This window comes from Lichenostomus cassidix, chromosome 1 (assembly GCF_008360975.1).
Source record: "Lichenostomus cassidix isolate B80296 chromosome 1, HeHo_3.0, whole genome shotgun sequence".
Lineage (NCBI taxonomy): Eukaryota > Metazoa > Chordata > Aves > Passeriformes > Meliphagidae > Lichenostomus > Lichenostomus cassidix.
This window is the reverse complement of record NC_139479.1, coordinates 112931464-112956435: the sequence shown is the minus strand read 5'-3', so window position 1 is coordinate 112956435 and position 24972 is coordinate 112931464. Positions and strand designations below refer to the sequence as shown.

Sequence of the window (24972 nt, the reverse complement as noted above, 5' to 3'; positions counted from 1 at the left end):
GTGTTGGACTCCAAACACAGAATTACTGACATTTCACTCTTGTGTGCAGATACAGGGTCTGTCAATTCTTATTTTTAAGAAGTCAGATACTCAGATATTGAATATTCAGAGGCTTTATAGATTAGACTGGTAATTTTTCTTATCCCTGGGGTCTCTCCTGGGTCTAAACACTCCAGGAATATAACATTAATTGTTCATGTTCAAAGAGTGGGTTCTGCTTCCCCGGCAAAATCTATGCAGTCAGGTCCTGGATTTACCAAATAATTTTACTTTTAATGTACCAGATTTCTGATGAATATAGGTCATGGTTGGTACCTGCATAAAAGCCTTTCATGGACTTTATTGCAGCTCTCTGTCCAAAACTCTGTATATTTTTAACACCTTCTGTGCCATTCAGCAGCACAGATGTTCCCATGGGGTTTTCACCACTAGCATTTTTACTTTTCCATGAGCTTAAGAAGTCACTGAAATTTTAATTAAGCATTACAAAAAATCTTGAAAATCTACCATTAGCATGAGATTTTTGCTTCCTTCCTCTCTTAAGGTATGCCTGCTCTTAGGTGGCTTTCTATTTTTTTAAATATTTATTGTTCTTAAATAACCTCTATAAATAAAACAGTCTTTTTTATGTTCCTAGTCCAGTGATTTTTTTTCCTGTTTAAGTCAACACCATATTGACTTTTCTAATTTTCTTTCCCTCTTTTAGTAACTCTACTCGAGTTTTAGTGGCAGTGACTTCAGAAACCAGTCTTGTGACAGCTTCATAGATTTTACACAGTAATTTATGTTGGGCTTTGTAGAGCTGCAGACCACTGGAACTACTGCAGGTGCATGTCCTTCTTTCTCCGTTTGGAATTGAAAAGCTCTTCCTTATTTTTAGTTTATTTTTGTTAATTTTATTCAAACTCCCTCTGGTTAGTATTCTCATAATTTCTTTCTGTTGACTAAGTACCCAAGAATAAAGAAAATAATCTCCTATTTATTCTGCATTTTGCTTTTCTTTAATCACTTAGTTCTATAAGAGAAATGTTTGGCTGGTAATATAGCAAAAAGGAAAGTTTCTTTTTCCCCTGAAAGGACTACCACCAAATTCAGGGTTATTTTAAAATTAGCTATTTCAACTATCTCTAGAAAACCCTGAAATAGTGTATTTTTTTTTTTCCTTTTAATTAGCTTAAATGTTACATTTAAAAATGTGACATGAGATAGAAATTATATTCCAGCAGAATTCTATCTAGGGCCAAGTAGGAGCTGATAAATCTGAATTTCCAGACAGATTTTCTCCGGAGTGCTTGCAAAGCTGTTGTTGGATGTCCATCAGTGAGAGGGGTGTGCCACCAGTGTGTGACTGGGACATTTTAAAATCTGCTTTGCCCATGGAAGGTGATCTGCAGGTTTGGGTAGGGCATGGAGCACTCACTGGCACTGCCCTCCCCTCCTGCCCAGCCTGTTCCTCTCTCCCAGACACTCCCAGAGGATGCTTTGGAAAGGAGCAGCCTTGGCCCTGGTCCTGCTGAGGCCCTGGCAGGGTGCTGGGGTTGCCCTTTTGAGCACAAAAGAGGAATGTCATGGCTATGCTGCTGCTGCTGCTGCTGGATGCCAATCCTGACACAGCCTGGCTTCTGCTCTGAACAGAAAATTGCATCTGCTCCCGGAGCTCATTAGGTGTTTAAGGTAGCTGAGGGCATCCTGAAGGGACACTCCACTAAATTATTAGACTGGATTAATAGAATTGCTGTAAAGGAGAAGTTATCTCAGTGAAATTCTCCCATTTTCTGTTTGATGAGAGAGCCTGCTCTGTGCACATAATTCTAAGCATGTAGGGGCTAGATCTGAATCTAAGGCTGAGCTTACAGCAAAGGTTGAGCACCTGCATGGCAATGGATGAGATTTCTCCAGCTGGGAAGAGTGGGGTGGTCCAAGAGGAGGGCCAGGGCCCTTTTCATGCTGCACCTTCTGCTTCTCCAGCATTGGATGGAGAACTGATGGGATCTGTTACGTGAAGCCACTCCTCAAAGGCTTCACTCTAAGGTCCAAGGCTACTTAAACACTTGGAAAAGTTTTGAAGGACTGGGCTGACTATAATATGGCTTAGTGCAGAATACAAAATATAGTGCTTTTTATAGATCATACCTTTATAATCATTCCAAAGATGCCCAGTAGAAATGTAAGATATGAGCAATAGTACCAAGCACTATGTTCCTCAGTACTCCTATGGAGTCAATCCAGGTGAACTGCAGCTCCAAGCACCTGAGGAAATTGGGTAAGTGTGCTGAAGCAGAAAGCTCTGACAATTTTGGCAACTCCTAAAATGCCACTGAGTACAGCAGAAGAGAGCAGAGCAGCTTTCTTTCCAGCCAGCATGTCTTCTGTCTCTTTCTTTCTCACAGCAGCCTTTGTCTACTGTCTATGCAAATACCTACACTCCATGCCTCATGAGTTTTCTGGCCTTTTGTGTTTTTCCCAGATACTTCATTATTCCAGGGAGGTTGTGGAAGGGTTTGTGTCTGTGTGCACACTGAACAATGCCATGGACTATTCACTGGAGTGATAAATTGTGCTCACTCCCATGTCAGGTACCTCTCATTGACTTCAGTTTCTCTCCTATTGGATATGTTTTAGATTAACCAGGCATTAGGCATTAATCAAGGAGGAATCTACAAATAAATTTTTCATCATAATGAGCTGTGTAGCTGAATTAATAGTATTTGCACTCTCATTATTTGTCGTGATGTATGGGTGTGGTAGCAGTGCAGTGCACCCAGCTTGGCTGTTGGTGTTGCTGTGATCTCAACATATAACTCAGCAACAAATGAAATGCTCATGGAATAATAGGTCAGGACATCTTTTTCTGCATTCAGAGTGTATTTGTAATGTTTTTGACAATTCATTACAGTTTTCTCATTGTAGGTACATATTTTTAGCTAATTTCTTGTCTAGTTTTGGTAACAAAGGGGTATGTCAAGGCACCAATGGGACAAAAATAGGGTTTTGGAGCTTCTTATGATATAGATCTCTCAAAATATCTCTTAAAAATAAGTGTGGGTGTATTACACACAGGCAGATTTAAAATTTCACTGTACTCAGACTCTGCAAATTCTATATGTAACAAGGAATAAAAAAATTCTTTTTGTTGGAACTTATTTTTTAAAATTTAGAGGAGCTTCCTAGAGTAAATGGTTCAAGACATTCTCATTTGTATTTTTCCTGCCTAAGAGCAGGTAAGAGAAATCATGCTCTTCCTGAGATGACAACCAATGTCTTTTGCAGGAGAATGCAATTTCCTTTATGACTGACTGAATTATGGAAAAGAAGAGCGTGTGTAAAGAACTGGTGAGTACAGCCCATAAAATAATTTTGTTGTGGATAGAAGCATTTTGTGTATGCTTAATATTAGTTTTAATAATGTACACACTTGCATTGAAAACAAAATTACTGCAAAAATTCACCTGGATATCTAGATCTCTTTGCTCTCAGAGTGCCCTCATGGATGTACCAGAAATTTTTATTTTTTCATACTATTTTCAATGAAGCCTTATAGGCAGTAAAAGATAATTTCTGAAAAGGGATGTCCATTGAATCGTGGAATGGTTTGGATTAGAAGAGACCTCTATAAAGGTATTCTAGTTCCAAACTCTCTGCAATGAGCAGGGACACATTCCACCAGACCAGGTTGCTAAACAAACAAACAAACAAACAAAACAAACAAAAAAACCCAACCCCAAACCAAACCAAACCAAAAAAACCTGGTCTGAAACGTGTCTGGCAAAGTTTCTTCTGCCAGCATGAAGAGTGGAGACCTTTGGAAAAGTGAATCCTAATATCAGAGATCTAACCTGTTCCAGTTACTCCTTAAAAAATGAACAATGACAGCATATGACAAGACTGTCCTGTTTGTACAAACAAGGAAAGGACAATAACAAAACCACCAGTAAAGCCCAAGCAACCAACAGAGAGCTCTCCCATGCGCAGGGAGGATGAGGAAAAGGAGCAACTCTCAGAACAGATTAACTTGCAACCATTTTTCCCAGTCTTTGTATTGTACTGTTGAATAAAAAGCAACAACTGAGGCTTTGTGTTCCTATGGAGTTTTGTGGCCTCATGACCCATTTCAGAGTTTAAACATTTGCAGCAGCCTGACAACGCTGACCATCTTCATCCTCCTCAACAATTGCATTTATTGAAGCACAGGCAGTGTGGATATCTTTGTGGACATATCAAAGAGCAAAGTGATAGAGGAGAGCTTGACCCAGAGCACATTTATGGCAGGACTTCAGTCCCATCATGGCAGTGAAAGATCTCTCAGCTGTTGCAGGTGAGACAGGAATTCCTAGCACAAGACATGGCTGTTCGAGGTGCTATTTGAAAAATATCTGGGCACTGGATGCATTCAGCACAAACTGATGCTGCCCTGTGGCACAGGATGGGATCAGTTCACATTGCCAAGGCATATCCTGAAGCAGCTGGGCTTCCCTGAGCAATGGATAGGCTTTGCAGGATATCACCAAGCTGTCTTTGAGAGGAAAGTTCTCTCTGTGGATATGTAAAGATTAAATGCCCAGAAAAGTGCTGTGTGATCAAGTTAGCTCAGCAAACACAGCCAGATACTTTGGGATGTAAATTAATCCAAACTTTCAGGGAGAATAATATGGCCCTTAAAATGCAGTGAATTAATTATCTGACAAGTCTTTAACTAAACACACAGAATGTACTATGCAGATCAGAGTTCCCTCTTTCTTCTACTGCCTCTTCTCCTTGATTACAACTCAGAGTGGGAATGTCCTGTGTGCAACGGCTGTGATTCTTCTGCAGTCCTTCTCTGACACTCACAATTGGTAATTTTTTGTAGCACTTGGTAATTGATGGCACTGGTGGTGTTGAAACCTCACTGCTCATGGTGTGTTTTCATTCCCTCTGTGCTTGAGCTCTTTTCCTGGTGCACTGCAGCCTCCTGTGTTCTCCTGCAGGAAAAGTCCCAAATTTGCCCTGCCAGATCTGCTTGGTGTGGAATGTGGAGCTCTGGAACAGCAGGTATGTTCCTGGAATTCTGCTTACAGTAGTAAAAGCTACAGTTGAGCAGAAGGAATAATAGCTCCAATTGTCACTGAAGTGTTTTGACACATGTTCCTAAAACTCCTTCAGAATGAATACAGAATGTATCATTTATTTTAATGAAATTCTGTCTAACCCAGGCTATTACTCACTCTCCCTCCTCTGATTTCTGTGAAGTGCCAGCTCAGAGGATGCTCTTAATGATGAGCCTGAAGAGGCTTCCTGGGATTTGCAGCTATGAGCTTCTCCCAGCACGTTTGTGTTTTGAGAGAGAGATTCCTGAAGTGGCAGAAAATTCGGAGTATGGAAGTTCACCAGCAGAATGAAGAAGCTCTCCCAAGGACACCCTTGTATTTTTTTTTCAGGGAAAAACAGAAAAAGAGAGGTTTCTCTAACATGTACATCTAGTATGGGTGGGAGAAAGAATGTGGAGAAGTCATTCTGAATCCTTTGAATCCCTTGGCTTTGGGACAGAGCAGTGCCTGTAACTCTGTGCAGTAGTTCAGCTCTGAGCTGCAGTGTGTGAGCAAGGCTGAGTATGATAAATACTTTTACAGCTCAGTCACCACAGCGGTGTGCAGACTTTTATCTCCACAAGGACTCCTGCCCAAACAAAAGCAGTGTGCTGTGGTGATGCACACCCAGCAATCCCTCTGTCTGGTGCCATGGATAATAAATATTTGGCCGTGCTGGAAAAACCCCAAGTGCAAAAAACATGTCCTCCCTCTTTTGCCAGGGCATCTGGTCCCTGAAAAAAAATGTCACCTTGCCGAACAGCATTTAAGTCAAAGTGAAGTTTAGATTCCAGCTCTGATTCAGATATTTATAAACCTGTCATCTGCATTTCTGTGGAAGGAATGGGTTGACTAATAGCCAAATTGCTTCAGGAAATACAGAGGAAGACCACTTGGAGGTCAGATAATATTTAATCAGGAAACTTTTCAGCGCATCTTTGATGTTCCTATTAATTTTATCTTTTCCCTGATTCATAAATAATATCCATCTGGAGAAACTTAGATGCGTTTAGTTATGTTTTATTAAGCAGGAAGTAATCCACTGGTCACACATTTTTAGGAAACCACACTTGGCTTTATCTCCTCTTTCCACAGAGAGTAGAAAACACACATGGTAAAATCCGCTCCCAGCGATGTCTCTGCTACAACCACAGATTTTTCTTGTATTTCTCTGTTGTTGGATCACCTGAGAATCAGCCCAAGCACCAACAAAATTTTCTGTTTACCCTGAATGTCTTGAAATACCACGGCTCTCAGGAATTACTTTGTTGTTTTATTTAAAGGGTATGTACTACAATTGATTCCAGCGCATCATGACATTTACAGAAGTGCTTTTTGCAAGAGGGCTACTAATCTAGGTGAGACAAGAAAGCATCCATAATTTAAGGTGATTCTCGCTGTTCTGCTGGAAATTCGTGTGTGTCCAAGGAGGGAGTTGTGGAAGGGGAGAGGCAGAGCAGAGGACCCATGGTGGGTGCATGGTGAAGCTCGTGACCTCCCTTTGGGACAGATGGACACACAGGTCCCCGAGGTGACCCAGAGGTGACCCAGTGCCACCCATCCTTGGGGGTCAGTGGTGTTTCTGACCTCTGTTCCCCCCATGACGTCATGCCTATCCCATGCACAGTGGGAGGACTCTGAAAATCCTCCAGAGTGTTGCTTTGTGTGGCAAACAGCCCCTGTGATGGCATGGGGTGCCTTTGAGGTACTCTGCCACATGCTTTGGGATGTCATTGTCACAGGGAACCAACACTTTGCTTCTCTCACTAAAGTTCCTGTGGGAAATGCTGCTGTGATGCCCCATTGTAGCTGAGTTTATAAATTATTCCATCCTCTGTAGTTGTTCATCTCATACCTTGCTAAGATATTCAAACAAAAAAAAAAAAGGAGGAAGTAAATGAAGAGAAGCTGTGATAATTCTTAAAATAAATATGAATAGGGGTTTTGTGCTTTGGTCTGATATCTTATGCAAGGCATTTTCCTCTTTCTAGTTGGTAGCAGAGGGAAGAGAGAAGAGAGAAGAGAGCCAGTCTTTTTAGCTTTTGTATAAATGCCACTCAGAGATTCATAGCCTGAGGCTGAACGGAGCTATTTTGAAACAAGAATGATCCACTGGATCAAATAATCTGAAGTTTGCCTTTTCTTTTTCTGACTTTCCATTAGAACTATTGTAAATTAAAGATAAATTTCAGATAGGTTCCTAAAATCTTTTGTCATCCAGTCATGCTTTTAACTTTGTATAATTACAAATTCTGTTGCGATTTCAAACCAGTAGGCCTTTAAAAATTCCAATCTTGTAAAAATCCTGCAAATTAGGTTGGGATACTTACACGTGCGATTTTTAAAAATAACTTTCACGGTGTGTATATCAGGACCTGAACAATCCTCTCCTGCTAAAGACTCGTAAAAATACCTGCCCTTTTTCAGATTGCTTTGTTAAAGCAGCAAGATTTATCTACTTTGAATTTGTAATTTTTTTTTTTCTTCCTTCCACCCTCTTCTTCCTAAAAGTTTTCAACACCTTTTGGGCAGTTTTTGGACTGATATTACAAGAGAATGTCCAGGATGTTATGTTTATTTCTGGGAGAAATAGTTAGCTGAACAAAGGGAGAGATCCTATTGATGTCCCAGGAAGCAGCATGAGCTCAACCTTTACAGACACCAGAAAGTCCACAGAGGAGTTCACAGTGAGGACTGTAGGTACTGTAAAAATACAGAAAAGCATAATCATCAAGAAAATGTGCAATTATGTTGTTGGAATAGTGCGTCTGTACAAATTTAAATATAAGTGGTCAGTGGATGTAGAGGCAGTGTATGCTGTGAGTGCATACAGTGCTTTAAATTTACTGATGAATAACAAACAGTTTTCTTTGGAAAAACTGCTCTGTAAAATTGAAATTTAAGCGATGGGGTTTTTTTCTGACCTCAGCCACTGAAGCGCATTTTAATTTTAATTTTTTTAAAAGTATCATGTGGTTTGCCTGTATTCCCTTTCAGCTTTTGCAGATGATAATTCCCTGCTCCCACCTGGCTCTAGGAGTCATTAGTGGGTGACAGCTCTCTGAGGCATCCATAGAGCCCCTCTGCCCTGCCTGTTTGAACTGCCATGTTTCAGATGTGTTATCAAGACATTGCTATTGTGCAGATACAGATTAGTCCTTGAGACTGATTTTTCTGCTTCACCAGTTCTTTTGTAGCTGCCAGAACTAATTGCTTACATTACATTACCAATCTGGGCCTCTATCACTCCCTGGATGATGCCATCCGTTGGAATACAGCTGCATACTTAAGTGCACTTTTTAACTATATTTTACCAGTTCTGCTCATGTTTACAACTGGCAGAATTGTCCCTGATTTTTTTTTTCTCTGACCTCCGCTACGTGCCAGAAATTGTATAACAGCTGAGCTGATTCACTTGCCTTTTCTACCTCTAAAATTTTCAGATTTTTCAGTCACCTAGTAGGAGTTAAACAGAGATATGTATAAATTCTCTATACAAAGACTCTTTCCTTTTTGAAACTAAGTCACTCAGATACATAAGTGATACTCAGAAAACTTAAAGCTTTGGAAAGGCAGAATGAAAATCTGGAAATGCATCAAAGCCTATGGTGCCTACAAAACAAAAGGTTTTTTTGGTTTGTTTTTATTTTAAAATTTTTTTAATGGCTGAGCTGTATTGCATCTTCATTCCAAGACATAAATACCATATATCCACTCACTGTGCTGTGCTTTGACACCAACAGTGGCTGTCAGTATAAATTCCTGGATGTGGCTTGCACATGCTCATGTTAATTTCAATTAAAGGTTTTCCTATCACTCAAGAGATATATTTTGTGCAATACTTACCATTCCTTTCAAATATGCATTTAGAAAAAAAAATGCTAGTCTTGCTGGACAGAAGCATATTAGTGTATGTGTTTGTGTATTCACATGTAAGAAAAAAAATCCAATATTTTAATATATCCTTTTAGATTTACAGGGTTTTTCAGGACTACAAAGACATTAATTTTTTTATCTGTTCTTCATAACACTGTTGTTTAAACACGAAGATTAGTTATAATTAATAATGTCAATAATTACTAATGATGCTCCTTGTCACAAGGTTTATAAATGGCATTAAGAGTAAGATCATGCTGTGTTTGGTGACTGGAGTTTTAAACCCTGCACATTCAAATCCAAAGTACAGAGGTGTAACTGATGAAAAGATTCTCTCAAGATTTGTACCAGCTGTTTGAATATCATTCCTTTTTTGAGGGATAAAATTTTTGGTGCCAAGCAGAACTTTTTTTTTTTCCCCATGAAAAGTGGTACAGAATAACTTTTAAATCTGAAATATGAGATTTCTTAATAATCTCAGTTTTCATCATTGCAGGTTATGTGGGCATCATGTGAGTAACCCACTTTTGCTCTTGATATATTCAGTTCCAAAGGTTTTCAAATTTTTTCGTCATTCCTTCAGCTTCTACCCCCCACCCCTTTCCTTATTTTGGTTTATTAGTTGCTAATACATGAAATCTGATGCTTTTCCCAAATAGCATCACTTAATAGCACTTTCCAAAGAGCATTTCTCCAAGCTGAATGATTTTGTCCTTTTTCCCCAGCTGTGAGGTGAGGCTCATCCTAAACCTCTCAGAGTGTTGTCATCCCAGTGCTTTGCTGAGCAGTTCCACATCTCAGCTCGTAGGAGGAGTTTTCCCAAACCTGCAGGCAGGGATGTAGAACTTCCAGTGTGCTGGAAACAGAGTCCCACAAAAAAAGGGAGATTGGAAGTTTTATCCCTGCCACAGAATATAGGACAAAGGCAGAGGAGGAGAGAGTCTAAGCAGAAGGAAAACTGCTGGAGTCAAGAACCAAAATAAACATCACAAACAAGTTGTACTGTGATTTCCTACAGGCTACATCTGCCCTCAGATCATTGCAGCTATTTCCTTGTGGGAGGCCTGGAGTAGAATTTATTCCAGTGGTTTCAGAATTAGATTTCTCAAAGGGAGAAAGGAGTGGGGAGAAACACAAACCACTGTGGCTGCATTGGATGCTGATTTAATTTACATTTGTGGTGATTGGATTGCAGTAATTTCCCTGGGGAGCAGCTTCTGAGATAATAATTTCCAAAGAGAAGCTTAGCTATGGAGAGCTGAAGACTTCCTGAAACAGGATGGCCTACTGAGAAAAATGTCTTTTTAAACTCGTGTGGGTTCAGCCAAATTTAATAGGAATTCAAAGGATAAGAGAGCATAGAGAGACTGTCTTGCAGGCACAGCAAGTTCATTTGTGGAAAAAATCTGTGTTCCTAAAGTTGTTTGCTATAAAGTGATCTTCCAGGGCATTGCATTCAATATTCTTAAAAAATGATCAGTGGGAAATTTGGGGGAGAGTTTAATGAAAAGCCTGGTATATTTTCAGTTATCCATGTCAACTATTCAAAAATCTGCACACCCATAAATTCCTTGGAGCACGAGAGTGGACAGGGTTTAACCAAAATCACATGGTGTGATAGGAGAAAAATCTCGAGTTCTGACCCTGGTTTTGATTTTTCTCCCACTTTTGTGCCAATGTCATCACCTGTCACCCTACAGAGAGGGAGTCTCAGTCCTCTTCTTTACCTGGAGGGATTCAATCCAGTCCACCATGGTCCATCTCAGCTGTTATTAGTAATTTTTTCTGACTGAAAAGAGGGAAAGCAATAAAAGTTCTGATTATTGCTGGGATAATCAGAGAGTGAAGTTAAAAAAACCCAAGAAAACCTTTTATTATCTTTCTCAGAGCAGAGTGAGTTACAGCATTTATGGGCCAGATTTGGGGTATATTTGGGCTGCTTTCTCTGGTTGCTTAACACAAGAGAGCTGCAGAATCTGCCTGATCTGAAGGCCCAGCATAGTGGGGATTCTGGCTCTGTTGCAAAATCACCTTTGGTGTCTCTATTAATTAGGCAGCAGGGCTGTCACGCTGCCTTAGCTATGATCCATTTGTTAAACTCACTTTGATGCTAAAAATAGTCTCCTCCTGTTAGCTCTGCCTTCCACAGGACAACTCTGGCTTGATTTGTGATGCTGTGTGAATAGACAGAAAAGAGCTACTGGACAGTGGGGTAAAAAAACCAAACCAGAAGAACTTGCAGAAAGGAAGGTGGGGGAAATTCGTGTCACATAAGAGAAAACCCTCAGGGAGACCTTGCTTCACCCTTCCCAAGCTGTTTGCTTCTCTTACATCCACTGCAGAATGATTGCTATCAGCACACATCAACATTTGTCATACCCTTAACCATCAAAAGATGCCTCCAATTCACTCTGTACAAAAAGCATTTTCGTTGCTGTACACAAATAAACAGTTTCATTTCAATGATATCCATTTTAAAATTGTCCACTTAAAATGAAAAACATCAGAAGAAATCCCTCTTATTTGTGTTCCTTCAGAACTTTTTTAAAACAAAGGATTAATTAAAAAAACAAACCCGTAAAATATTTCTATGCTGTTGAATCCATTTTTTTCAAACTCATACTTAAAAGTAAAACAAATGAAATTCTTCATATATAAAATTTCCCATAACACTGAGGGTGAGACCTCATGAGTTCACAGGGTCATGGTGCTGGAAAGTGAGCATCCAAGACAGATTGTCAGATGGACCATCATCCAGATCTGGGCTTTCTTCTGATCTTTGCTCCTTGTAAACACTGAAAATGCAAGGTGATTTTGCCTTTGTGGAAATAAGGAATAATTGCTGTGAAAATTCCAGAAATATTGGAAGGGGGCTATTTGACTACTGAAGATTGTTTCAAGGCTTTAGAAGTTTCAAAAATACATATACATCCTTTGGTAACTCAGTTAAATCAAGGACAGTTATTTTACTTCCTCTCAGCCTGGACTATGACAGAGTTTCTGAGTGTGGGAAACCCTCAGTCTCCCCCAAACACAACCCAGTGGTACCAGACAAGGCCAGGATTAACTGGGAGCTCTCCTGAAGGAACCTTCTGATAGTGCCAAACTGAGATGACAGTGGGATCGCCAACAGAACCAAGAGCTCTGACCTTGAGAGCAGAGTTTGAACAGATTTCTCCTCCAGATAGCTCTCTGGAGGATCAGACCATGTCAAGAAGGCCATGAACTGATTTCAGTGTTGCAGCAGATGTAACTGAAGCCCAGAGAACAGATTAATCCCTTTGGTTTTTCTTGCAGGATCCATAAGAAGTTTGGAGAGATCACAGTAATGACATTTTCTGTGTTACTATTCTGATGGCTGGGGGAACTACTGACACTGGGATGAGAGATCAGATAGGCAAAAGAAGGAAAGCATTAGTGTTAAAAAGTGGTACAATGCACTGCTCTGTTTTGAGGTAGATTTCTCAGAATTTTTCCTAAACCTAACCTGAACCTCTGGAAAGAGTGTTCTCAGTTTCACCTGGCTGCTCTAAGGAATTTTTACCAGGAAAAACATAACTTTGCTTTTACTAACCTCTCTTTTGTCAACACATTTGTCATGAGGTGTTTCCTGGCCTCAGCATTCATAGCATGGAAATGATATATTTAATTTAAAGGCTTTATTTCATCAAAGCTTTATTTGTCTTACTTATGTAGATACACCTAGGCAGGCTGATCTGTCGAGGTTGTTGGAGAGCGATGCTTAACAATTTGAAGAACCTGGTTATAAAGAAAAGAAAACCACATGCAATCAATCTCTCTTTGCCATCCTGCTGTCTTTTATGCTCTTGCTGTCACTTAAAAATCTTAAGATGGAGGTGTGACCCTTACTAATACATTCCCATACGTGTCTAACACTTCTTCTTAACAGCCCCAGACTTCCTCATGCGCAGCCGTCCCTGGAAGTGTGGATTTATTCCTGTATGAAATCTTAAAAGGAGGTGCAAACTGAAGTGTAAATAACATTCATCTCACCAAATCGATTGGAATGAGGCTGCTGCTTTTAAGGTGGATTAGAGCTTAGGGGAAAGTTAAAATTTTCTCACTAATGTAATGTAAGGGAATGCTAAAGTACATGGGCCCCCTGTTAGCAGAGACTGATTTGTCTCAGCTTTTTCTTTTGTGTGGTGAATGTTATTTGAAATACTTGGCTGGGTGCAAGAATATTTCGTATTATAGATGCAAAGTGTGCTACTTTTATGACCCTGTTGCTTTTTGTTACTAATCAATTGTCATACACACAAAAGGAAAGCCATTTGGTGAGAGATGGGCTAGAAACATAAACACTAAAATGAGAAACCCACTCTGACAGCTCAGAGATAATTTCCTGACATGGCAGAGAATGAAGCAATGGTATCTCTTTGCCACAGTGGCCTATCAGACTTTGAATTTATTTTCAGATGGTTTCAGAGCATCTCTCTAGCTGTCAACACATCAAGCCTGTTCCAGAGCCCATTGATGTCAATATGATCCTTCCCATTCACTCCTCTCAGCTTTGATCATGCCCTTGAATAAGTTCAAACCTCCTAAGTGCATTTGGGAGCTTTTTATGTGTGGGGCTGGATCACTTCTATTTCCATGTTTATTAGTGCTGTACCATGGACATCTATCTAGAAATATATATCTTATTATGGGGGGGGTGGTAAATATAAAAATATTTGGTATTCACTGCAGCATGGGCTCAACCCACCCAAAGCTGCTGAAGTTTTTGCCAGAATTTATGACATAGTCCTAAATATCTTCCTGTAATTTGTCATTCCAGAACAATGTGCCACTGACTAAAAATGAACTGGGTGTAAAAATCTGTTGATTGGCAATTTCCAATAGGAAATCTGAAACCTCTGTGACACTGTCTGAGTGATCTGCTGTGGAGAGATGCATCCCACGCTGCAGACATGTTCAGCTGAATGGGAAATAGGCCAGTATTTATAGAAACTGAACCTTCCTTTATGGCACTGAAAGTCTGTCTTTTCTTCTGCATGAAAACGCTTTGCCATTTCGTTTTTGAAAATGGAATTTCCAAGCTGTTGAATAGCAGAGGCCCAGGCAATTACAAGTAAATCTGGGGGAAATTCAGAAGTCCAAAGCAATTTCAGATAAAAGTTAGAACACAATAATTGGACTTCAGATAGTTCTGAAAGTGAGAAAAAATAAAAATCATCTGTATAACAGATCAGGTTATCTTCACAAGCAAGATGAATTATTTAATTTTATAACTGAGCTGTGGGACATATTTTTGCTGGACTTTCTGTCCTCCTGACCTTTACTTTACACATGTAGACACCTGAAATGTGTGCACACTGTTTTTGCCCAGTAACACTCTTTGCTGGCTGTTCCAACTTGGAGTCATAACCTCACCCTGTTAATGAGGCTGATAATTGAAATCATTGTCAGCAACTTAGTTTTAAGTCATTTAATTATCCCACTTTGGACAAAAGAGCCCTTTTCATTAAAAAAATCCAAATCCCCTCATTCAGTGCTTAATGAGGATAATTTGGGGATAGGTTGGCATATATACGTATACATACATAAATTATTTCTGTTCTCTCGTTCTAATAAATTAATATTTCAGATTCAAACACTGGTTAAGGAGTTTGTTTAGAAAGACACCACCCATTTGGCGCATTTGTCCTTTCTGACAGGCATTTCTTCAAGCACTCAGAGCTGAAAAGTTTTTGATTGTGGACAGCATAAATATATTATTTAAAGTTATAACAGTAGCAAACACAGGTAATGCTAAGATTAGAAAACAGAGTAAAAAAATCTCTTTGTGGACTTAAATTGAGGTTCAGTTAGAACTCATCAGCTGGAAGTGACAGGAAAGGAAAGAGACCAAGGTGTGTTACTGATCTGATCATTTGGAGACTGACAGAGTTGCAGAATGAAGCTGCAAAAATCCAAGGATAAATTACATGGTTTTCATAGTGTTCAAAATACATAAGTGCAATAGTAGAACAGGTAGGAAAATATAACAAAAAATGAGAATACAAATAGTTCTGATCATTGTTTCTGAAGAACAAAAAATTCAAGGGAAACAGATACACAAAAAGCTTCATGGGATGATGAAATGAGTGGATTACCTCCCTTATGAAAAGAGAACTTGGTTCTGAAAATAGCCAGAAGAAAGCTGATTGAACAGATGTCAGTAAATGCATCTAGGGCTGAGGGATAATTATCACTAAGGAGGAAGAGGCAGTTAAAAACTGTTTATCAAGGAGTGATGAATAAATTTAGACTCAAAATTATAAGCTTCCTAATAATCAGAAGAATGAAGTTTATGTTTAGAAGAATATGAGCCATTTTGAGCAGGAGTTCTTGAGACTGGAAGAAGAAATTCTGTTGTTAAAAGGGTTTGAAACAGTTGAGCTTGCTCTTTGCATGCTGTTTGTCTGGTAATGTCCCATCTTTCAGGGTTTCCATCCATTTCCTTCCTCATTGCTTCTCTCTCACACCCTTGGAAATCTTTTCTCCCTAGAACCCTCTGGAAAAAGTCAGAGAGACGTCATGAAAGGATGGAGCTTCCCAGTACTTTAACATTTCATGCACTGACTGTTATTTTTTACCCATTTCATGCCATGTACCTGTCAAATTTGGGCCTGGAGAAGAGTCCTTCCTTCAGACTGGTAGGCTTTAGATTTTGCTGATTTTTGACTTCTTTCTGTGGTGTGGACACAGTAGCCTGCTTAGATCTAGCTGGGGTTTTACTGAGTTTTTTCCTGCCATGTCAGGAAAGTGGCTGATTGGTTTCTTGGCAATAATTCCAGTTTTGGAGATTTTATTGTAGTTTTTAAGTTTGTTAAGGAAGTTAGGAAAGTTTTACTGTTTCTGTCAAGTGAAATAGATGTTGTAAAGCTTTCTACAGCTAAACATCTATGGCTTAGTAGCCAAGGGCAGAAACTACACTAGATTTTTTCCTGTCTAAATAAATTGAATTGAAGGATTTTAGAGAAATAAAAAAAAAAATCCTTTTATTTTCAGCCAGACCACTTAATATCCCACTCTTTCACTATTCCTTTTATTTGAAGAGCTTTGAGCTGGACTGCTTTCAGATTTCTTTGTATTATTCTGTCTGATACAAAAATATTCTAAATGGCTCCTTTCCAATCTTCAGTATGTGTCTGACAAACTGAAGACCTACATTTGGTGATAAAAGTCATAAAACAACAACAAAAAATAGTGAGATTTAAGAAATTTTCAGTTTTGTTTTGTTATAATAAAGATTTGTTTCCTATTCTCTGTGACCCTTGTGATACTTTTTAGTAACAGAGTGAAAATTCTTGTTGCCAAAGCTTTTTTTTAGTGTTAAGTGCAAGAAATCGAAAATCAGAAAGAAAAGAATAAGGCCAAAGTATAAAGATTTCAGTGGTTAGCCATTATCTCAATATTTCCTGTACACAGAACATGAGATTTTCCATCAGTTAATAAGATGCAAGGATAATAAGGCAGCCAGGTGCAAGACTCAAGATTTGGGTGGAAGCTGTGGAGATGTCAGGGCAGGAGATTCACACATTTGTGCTGACTAGAAAGCTGTCTATAAAAGTTGTGAAAAGAGGAGCTGGAACAATAACAATTTTCTTCTGGAAAATACTTAAATTTTTAACCTGTCACATCTACAGCAGGATTTTTCTCTGCTTGGCTGAAGGACAAGGAAGCAGAATGTCTTTAATTGAAAAGATTATCATTCCAGCATGCAGGACACAGACTGGGGCTACCAGGAGTAACAAAACAGCCTCTTCCTTTTGTGTTCTTCTTGTTAGGTTTTTAAGGGAAAGCAGCTGGAGAGTTTGGTACTGATGTCCAGCAAAATAAATTAATTTCCAATGAAATTGGAGGGCCCTCCAGCAGATCCCACAGAGTACCCTAAAATTCTTTTTTAGGGAAGCAAGCTGTGTTCTTTGCTATGTGCTAGCTCAGAGTAGAGACGCAGTAAAACACAGAAAGCACTTTTCCAGCACATGTGTTACATTAAGGTGCTTCAGCCAGAAGGTAACAGCACCATGAATTACCAAGGTGAGATCATCACCCTGGCTGTTTGAGCGTGTCAGGAAGCACCACCATGAGGTGTTTCTCTTGAAAGCTTTGACCAGAAAGAGTCCAACAGCTGAGATGACCAACAGTGCTGTGAACTCTACAGACATTGCCTCTGTTCTGGCTGCATTCAGCTGCCAGCTCCTCCTCATCCACAGACTTGGTCCATGTGGTTATATTTGTTGGGTGTGTTGATGTCATCTGGCTGGATACCACACCTATAAAAGAGAAAAGTAACACAATGGATCCTTTCTTCTTCCCCAGTCCCACAAATCAGTAGTAAAGTGTGAGAGGCTGCATGCCCGGGTGCATCTTTTGAGGAAGAAACCACATTTTTCTCTGTTCTGTGAGACAGCAGCAAGTTGTGCCCAGCAGAGCTGAGTGTTGGAGAGGTCCAGGAGAATGGGAAAGCACAGCTCTTTCCTTCATTATCACTAAGAATATTCCTTATTCAATTCCTTATCCTGATCTAAATCCAGATTGCACCTAAACCAGAAGGTTACCAATGAGACGCATTTGTCAATATTTTCTGCAGGTTTCCTTCAGGAAAGAGAATTTGGATGCTGAGGTGGTGTTTGGCTGGGATTGCTGCATCCAGGCCAGGCTTTTGGATCCAGCCAGAGTAGCCTGTATTTAGAAGACGAAAGGAACAATCCTGCTGCCAATGCAGATCTGGCACTTACCATTTGTCATTTTTTTACAAGCAAGAGAGACTTTCACAAGTCTTATAGTAAGACTCCATTAAAATCACTGAAACTCCTTGCTGAGTGAATGTGCCAAATTTTTGAATGCAGGAATTAATCTTGACCTTATGAATTTATTAATTTTATTGATAATTTTTTCCTTTAATTTTGAAATTTCTGTTTTGGGAATACTTAGCTAGTGCTTTTAATAACAATATCATTTTAATGACTTTTATTTCAGCAGTGGTACCTATTTCTGCTTGATGATGTCTGGCTTTATTTGAAAACAAACTTTCAGTATATGCTTCATACTTTAAAGAAAAAAAAAAAGATATACAAATAAAATTACTTGGAAAACTATTGATTGTTCAGAAAAATAATTGATTTTTTAACATTTGGGGAAATTTCACGGCATTGGTTTCCAGGCTTTTATTTTTTAGAAGCTTTAAAGGAATTATCTTTCTAACCTCCAGCTAGATCTTGTTAACTTTAGTGGTTGCTAACAGAGAAACAAAAATAATATAATGTTACTTGAGATAATGCAGGTTAAAAGATCTTATTTCTTAAAAGATCAGCTAGTTAAAAGCATTGTATCATTAATATAACAGGAAGGCATCTCTCTCTAAGATATTTTGCAGGCAGTAAATCAGCTGTGATTTAGGGATTTTTTTAGGTGAAAAAGTACAATATAAACAGTAATGACCCAATCAACAACTTGATTTCCTGGACAAGTAGTATTTTGATATATCCACGACAGTGGAACACAACCTGGTGTTGCATTGTTTATGTGCACTGTGGTTACATTTTCATTTCGCAATAGAGAAATTAATTGAGCTAAAATCAGCCATTATCTGCTCAGCCCTCAGTCCCTGTGGTAAAACTATAAAAATCTCAACAGAGGGATGCATTTTCTTAGACAGGAGACCACAAACTCATTTTGGCCAGACCTCTAAATTGCTGAGGAAAGAGATTCCCACCCCCATGGCCTGGGTAGCGTGAGAACAGCCAAAACTGATGAGCAGCCTACGTAACATTTCTGTGTCTGTCCCTTGCTGCACTCAGCAACTGCCCTAAAACAGAGTTTTCAAAGAAAAACAGAGGTGCAAAGCAGACAAAATAATTGTGTTTCCACAAAATGAACCCTGCTGTCCACCTCAGGAATAATCAGGCTTTTTACCCAGGCTGATTTTCTTTTCCACCTAGCTGGAGATATTAATTTATTGTATTAATCTGTGTAAACGAGTATTAATCTCCCAGAACATGCCTGGAACAAAGACTCAGACAGAGACAACACCCAGTCAGGATAGGTTTCCTTTAGAGAAGCTCTAATTAATAGTCTCATTACTTTTCAGTCTGGGCCTCTCTGCCTCTCGGAGGGGGAGCAACGAAGAAGGGAAGGTCTCAGACAGTACAATGACAAAAAAAATGCTGAAAAGGAGAGGTTTGGCTGTCGTGTGTGTTAGTGATGCATCAGTGTGCCTCCAAATTGATGTTGATGTAGCTAGGAACAGAACCAAAGGCTGGTGCCAGAGGTGGCATATTTATAATGAGCCTAAATGAAGGGGCTCATTAGTTTCACAAATGGTGAAGAGCTGCCTGTTCCCTCTCTGATTATCTCTCCTCCATCTCCATTAGGAGGGTGTGCGTGCAGAGGGGTGGGGAAGGAAAGCAAACGTTCCCAGGTTTGGGCTGTGAACTGATCTGCATAGCCCTACTGGGAAATTAATGAACATCCTGGTGGCTCCTTCTCCAGGCTCCCCCCTCAGCTAAATGCTGAATTCCATTCCAAACCTAATGGAAACAAAATATCGTGAATTAAACCTTTATATTTGTCTTTGATTGGGAAGAAAAAAAGAGGGGGGTAAAAACCCCCAAAATATGCAAGAGCTCTGCAGGAAAAAAAAAAAAAAAAGGCACTTTGGTGTTTGTGCTATTGAATTCAGATGTTTGATGATCTGGGGATGTGGGGCAGGTCATAACATGCAACAAAGACATCCTGGGCGTGATTTACCAAAGCAGAAATGAGCTTTGACCTAGAGTCACTGGTAGACTGTGCAAATGACCCTTGGATATGTCAGGATGGCACTCAATAAGTAATTGCAAACTTTTTTTCTTTTTTTTTCCTTTACAGTTTTTGTTCGGAGACAGGTCAGGCAAATACTCCATCCTAATCCCAACACTGAACAAATTGTAAAAGCAGCCTTTGCTGCTGGTGCTGGGAGAAAACATTCAATTAAGTTGCTGCAGTGGCTTAGTGACAGCAGCCTTTCACCTTTGGAAACCCAGCCTCTGGTTATCTGTCTCGGGTCACTAAAGAAAATGAGTTGATGTTCTCAGGCTAAGCCCCAGGGCACATTTTGCTCAGAATCACCAAATCACAGGATAATTTGGAGCTTTTGTCAGTGTGTACTTAGGAAAGGTCTAGGCCTGAAAAAAAAAAAAAGCTGAAATTCAAGATTAGAATGTACTGAGAACCAAGCAGCTTCCCAGAAAATTAAAATGCTGACATTCCCAGCAGTTTAATTGACATTAGATTCAGTAACATGTCAAAGCTGAAAGAAAACTACAGGCAACACAAAGATGTATGAATTTGAAACCAGATGCTGGGAACAGAGGGAATGTTCATAAATGGAGGAAAAATCGTGTGGACAGGGATTTTTAGCATCTGGAGAAGCAAAGTCTGACTGCCCTTGGGGCCAGAGTGGTGATGTTTGCAGCACCTGCTCTGGGTCTGGCATCTCTACATCAGTGTATGATACAGGGACAGTCCCTAATCATCCAGTTATTCCTGCCTGAGAGGAGAAAAGGCTCCAATGCAGGACTGGGAGGGAAAGAAGAGCTACAACCAGCAGTTATAACCATCCTGCATCATCCCCATGCCTCAGTCTCTTCCAGACTGAGACAAGGGATGGACAGGGAGCAGATGGCACTGCTGATACAAACACCCAGTGTGCTTTGAGGAGAAGTATTTATGGTCCCCTCAAGGCCTGGTGGGAGTATTTTCTTCAATGTGAGTTCATCAAGAGTGGTCAGCGACTTTGTAGGTTTAAAGTCGTATTTGGAGGAAAAAAAGTATCAAATTGGAGCAAGGAAGCCTTGCTCAAAGGGCAGGGGCTCAGAGATGCTGGGGTGAGACAGAGCCAGCTGGAGAGCAAATATTCCCAAATTCCTGGGGCATTTCTTTCCTCCATGCTCACTTTTTGCCCCATCAGCTTTCAGTGTATTTCTGATTTGCACAAACACCTGCACTAATCCTGTGGGTGTCTGCAAAAGCCACCTTGTTTTGTCACCTCTGACACTTGGCTCTCTGCCTGCTCCCTACCACACACCACTCCTCACCAGGCTTTCCCAATTTTGTTGCAGCACCCACACCTGCCAGAAGCTTCAGCAGGTGTTACCTTTAAAGGGAGGGCAGGAGAAAAATCTTTTTTTTCCTCCACAGGACTGCACCTCATCTGAACACCAGCCAGACTTTTCCAGCTTGGATCCTTTCTTTCTCCTACATATTTCTTCATTCACCAGTAAGTGCTGACAATCAGTGGGCAAGGGGGGTGAGTGACCTTGGCCTTGGCTAGATCCAAAGCTGACCAAGGCTCCTGTAACTCATCCTGGGTCCTATTCTGTGTTTGAGTGTTTCTCCTGTCATTTTAGACCCAGAGACCTCTCATTTTATAGACTGATAAGCCACAGAGAGGCAGCCAAGTAGGGCCAGAAGACTGTTAAAATGACAGGACTGTGTTCCTTGTTTTAATTTACTCACAGAATTGAAGTTTCGCGAGCTTTTCTCACTGGAGAATGTCCTTCAAGAGTCCCTGTTTCATTTATTTGATTTCTCAACAGTAGAAGAAAAATCAGTTTATATGTTGGTATATTACAGTGTGCAGATATAAGCTGGAAAGCAATATAAAACAATCTTGGGATTGCTTTTTATGACATTAAGATTCCTAAATCTTCGTAATTCAATTTTTTTCCCATGCTGCCTGAAAATATTCTGGTGTTTCCCTTTCCTTGGGGAGCCCATACCTCCCTCCCCATGCTCAATACTGCTTTTATTGAAATTAGAGGCCACAGCAGCCTGTTACTCTTAGGGGTGAATTTGAGTGGAATTTTGAAATGAGACACCAGTGTTTTCCAGGGACTCTAATGGCTGAATTTACCCTTTCCTCTGAATGTAAGGTGTGGGAGAAACAGGCTATTAATGCAGTTCCTTGTTAAGCAACTGTAATGGCAAGCTTTTAAAACTTGCCAGCTACACTCACATCACACTCTGCTTCCAAATGATCTGATTTTTGATGTACAATAATTGGTGCAAAGAAACCACTTTGGAGGAAACTGACACTGTAGGAAGGAGGGGACCTGATTTGAGCATCATTACCATCCTCTGTTAGGTTTATGACCACAGGTTGTCAGCAAATAGCCTTTAGAGTTTAATTGTATGATGGAGTTTGCCGAGAAGTGTGAAAGACAAAAGAACAAATAAGTGATGGAAAGCAATTTTTCCCCCTCCTGCTTTACTCTGGGGCTGACATAATTAAACTTAAAGTGCTGCTGCTTTGCTGGAAACGAAGTTAGGGAGGTGAATTGTAATTGCAAACACTGTTTGCTCAGTCACTCTTGGCAACAGCACCACGTTAACTCCGCCTTTGTGTCTCCTGTGAATCCTCCAGATTGACGAAAACATCTTTTCTTATCCAATTTGTTATCACTGGCTTCAGAAAGTCATTAAAGAATATCAGTGGAGCAGATTGGGATCTGGATTAAGAAATCAATTATTGCCAGGAAGTACCTTTACAGACACTAATTATGCCTTGACTGACATTTACAGGATTCCTTTAATGGGATGTGTGGTCAGTTTTTAAAGGCACAGGGCAGACATCAGAGCTGTGGGTAACACCCCCTTGTCTTCTGCTGTCTGTATGCCCCTCCATGCAAGAACTATAAAACACGAAAATGCACAATTTGTAAATATTTCGTGTTTGGAAAAATAGCCACTGGCATGTTGTTTTAGCCAGAAATTAAATGTTAGCCTGGCCCCAGAAAACCAGGACAGGCCACATTGAGCAGGATGGCTCCTGCCTCTCATGGCTGATCTGCAGATTGCCAGTGACAGATAGATTAGGTCTCCCCAGGAAGGAGCTGATGGAAATACGACAGGTGTATATGGGTTTAGACATCTGTGAAAGAGAGAAAGGCCACAGGATAAGCAATATTGCTGTGAAAGATGGGAGCTGCTCCAGAGGTCTGTAACAGAAGCAGCCTAGACAGGTGTAATTTAACAGGGGGAGCACAGAGATGGGGCAGTGTCAGGGGCTGTCTCGGGCAAGGTGGGGACAGAGCTTGTTGGCACTTCTTGCTTTATCCCTGTCTGATTGCAAAACACTGTCAGTGGGATTGTCCACGGGGACAAACATTGGATCTTTCTGCTTTCTGTGGATTCAACTGGGAACATCATTAGAACTTGATCTGAGCTGCATCCCATTCCCAACCTCCCTTCTGTCAAATCTTAGTCAGGAAAGTATTGCTGGGTGTATTTGTGTTTTATGAGCCCTTCACACTCTTAAAATGCATAATAACTGAGTAAGTGCCCTTACTGTTAGCAAAACTTCTTTGGAGAGAATGCTCATCAGCTCCCCTGTCCCATGCCACCCTCCCCCCAAAAAGAAACCCCACCAAAACCCCAAAATGACAAAAAAAACCCCAAACCAACAAAACATCCAAGCACCCAAAGATTGTGAAATAATGGTACAAAATGTAAGAAACTGGAGAGTAAAACTCAGGAAAGAAAGAACTAAAGCAATTGTGGATTATGTCAGTAATTACAATCAGTATAATTTGTGAAAGAGCTAAGGGATTTTAGCACTCTTTTATGTGGCCAACATCAAAATGACCTAGGATGCTTGTTTGGGAGACTTGTACAGAAAAATTTAGGCCAATAATTTCCAATTCTTTACGACTCAGATCTCAAGGTTTTGCATTTGCTTTAGTTGCATTGCTGGTAGCCAACTGTAAAAGCATATATGGCAAAATTACAGGCAGATTTATATTTATTATGGTCCATGTAAACCATCCTGAGAAGCCATGTCATACATTTTACTTATTTGAACCAATTTCTAACACCATGCACTGCAATGCACTTTTAGTTGTCTATGACTGAAAATCAGGCACTCAAGTAGTCAACATAGAGACAGAAATGCTGCTTGGAGCAGTTTAGAATATTGAATTTAAGGTCTAAGTCTATTAATAAGATATGGACCTGAAATTTAGCTGTCTGAAGGGAGACTATCCTTCTTATAAGTGCCAAAATAAAGAGAAAAAAGCCTCATTTTAGTTCTGTAAAATTCTGATGAAATTAATGGAGTGCCTGTGAATAGATTCTTCTGTGTAGTGGCTCCCCTAAGCAAGCATGGTGAGTGCTGCTTAATGAAAATTCCCAATTTTCTCAGCCTGTCTTTGCAGGGAAGTTCCATGTCTGTACTTTCCCAGAAAGGATTCAAGATTTAACTGTGGAGAGGCTCTTCAAAACCCTTTCTCTTCAGTAAGTTATTACCAGTTTTACACATCCTTCAATACTGGATTTGTAAGTGAAAATTATATTCACTTTCTGAATCTAATCAAATTAACCCTTGAATATGTCTAATCTGAGTCTATTGCCATAAATTGTATTTCCCCCCAAACCACAAGTAAAAATCAGGGATGCAGGACCATTCCTCATTAATTCTCAATCTCAAGAAATCCAGCATTTTGCCTTTGGGATAAATTTTTATTTCAGTGCCTACCCTTGAAACCTACCTCAGAAATGTGTTGTAAAACTCACAGTGCAAATCCATGTAAGTATAAAGGTACCTTTACAAAGATTAAAGTGAGAAAGAATTGTGCAGTCAAAGGGAGAAAATATGTTAAGGCCTGGATGTCCAACTCAGAGCAGCAGCAGCAAAAGCTGAAATTGCCAGAATTATAAAATGCAAGATGAGTGCAGGGTTTATTTCTCAAGATTTAATGATCTCATTGGAGTCATGTGAATCAATAGCAAGTTAAAAATACTGGGGGAAAAATGGGATATGGATGGTTTTTTCTCTCCAGGGTGTTTTTAGACTATCTTGTCGCATCTTGCAGAGTGCTTGGTGCTGCAATGGCACAGCTTTGCCAGGCACCAGCACCTCAGATACTGCAAGTGAGCAAGCAGAAAACAAATGTTTGAGACTTTCAGCAGCAAACCCCACATTACTGCCACGTCTCAAGACATCAGGAATTTCTGTGGAAGGTGTGATGAGAGCACAAAT

At 40.0% G+C, this 24972-nt stretch overlaps 1 long non-coding RNA gene across 1 annotated transcript; it reads left to right on the top strand.

Annotated features, from left to right (window-relative positions):
* The first annotated feature begins 681 nt into the window (after positions 1 to 681).
* On the top strand, positions 682 to 17719 carry LOC146445594 (uncharacterized). Its single transcript, XR_014852686.1, has 7 exons — positions 682 to 827; positions 2468 to 2576; positions 3271 to 3333; positions 4850 to 5031; positions 6162 to 6350; positions 12240 to 12397; positions 17545 to 17719. It is a non-coding gene; the product is annotated as an uncharacterized LOC146445594 (long non-coding RNA).
* The last annotated feature ends 7253 nt before the right edge of the window (positions 17720 to 24972 follow it).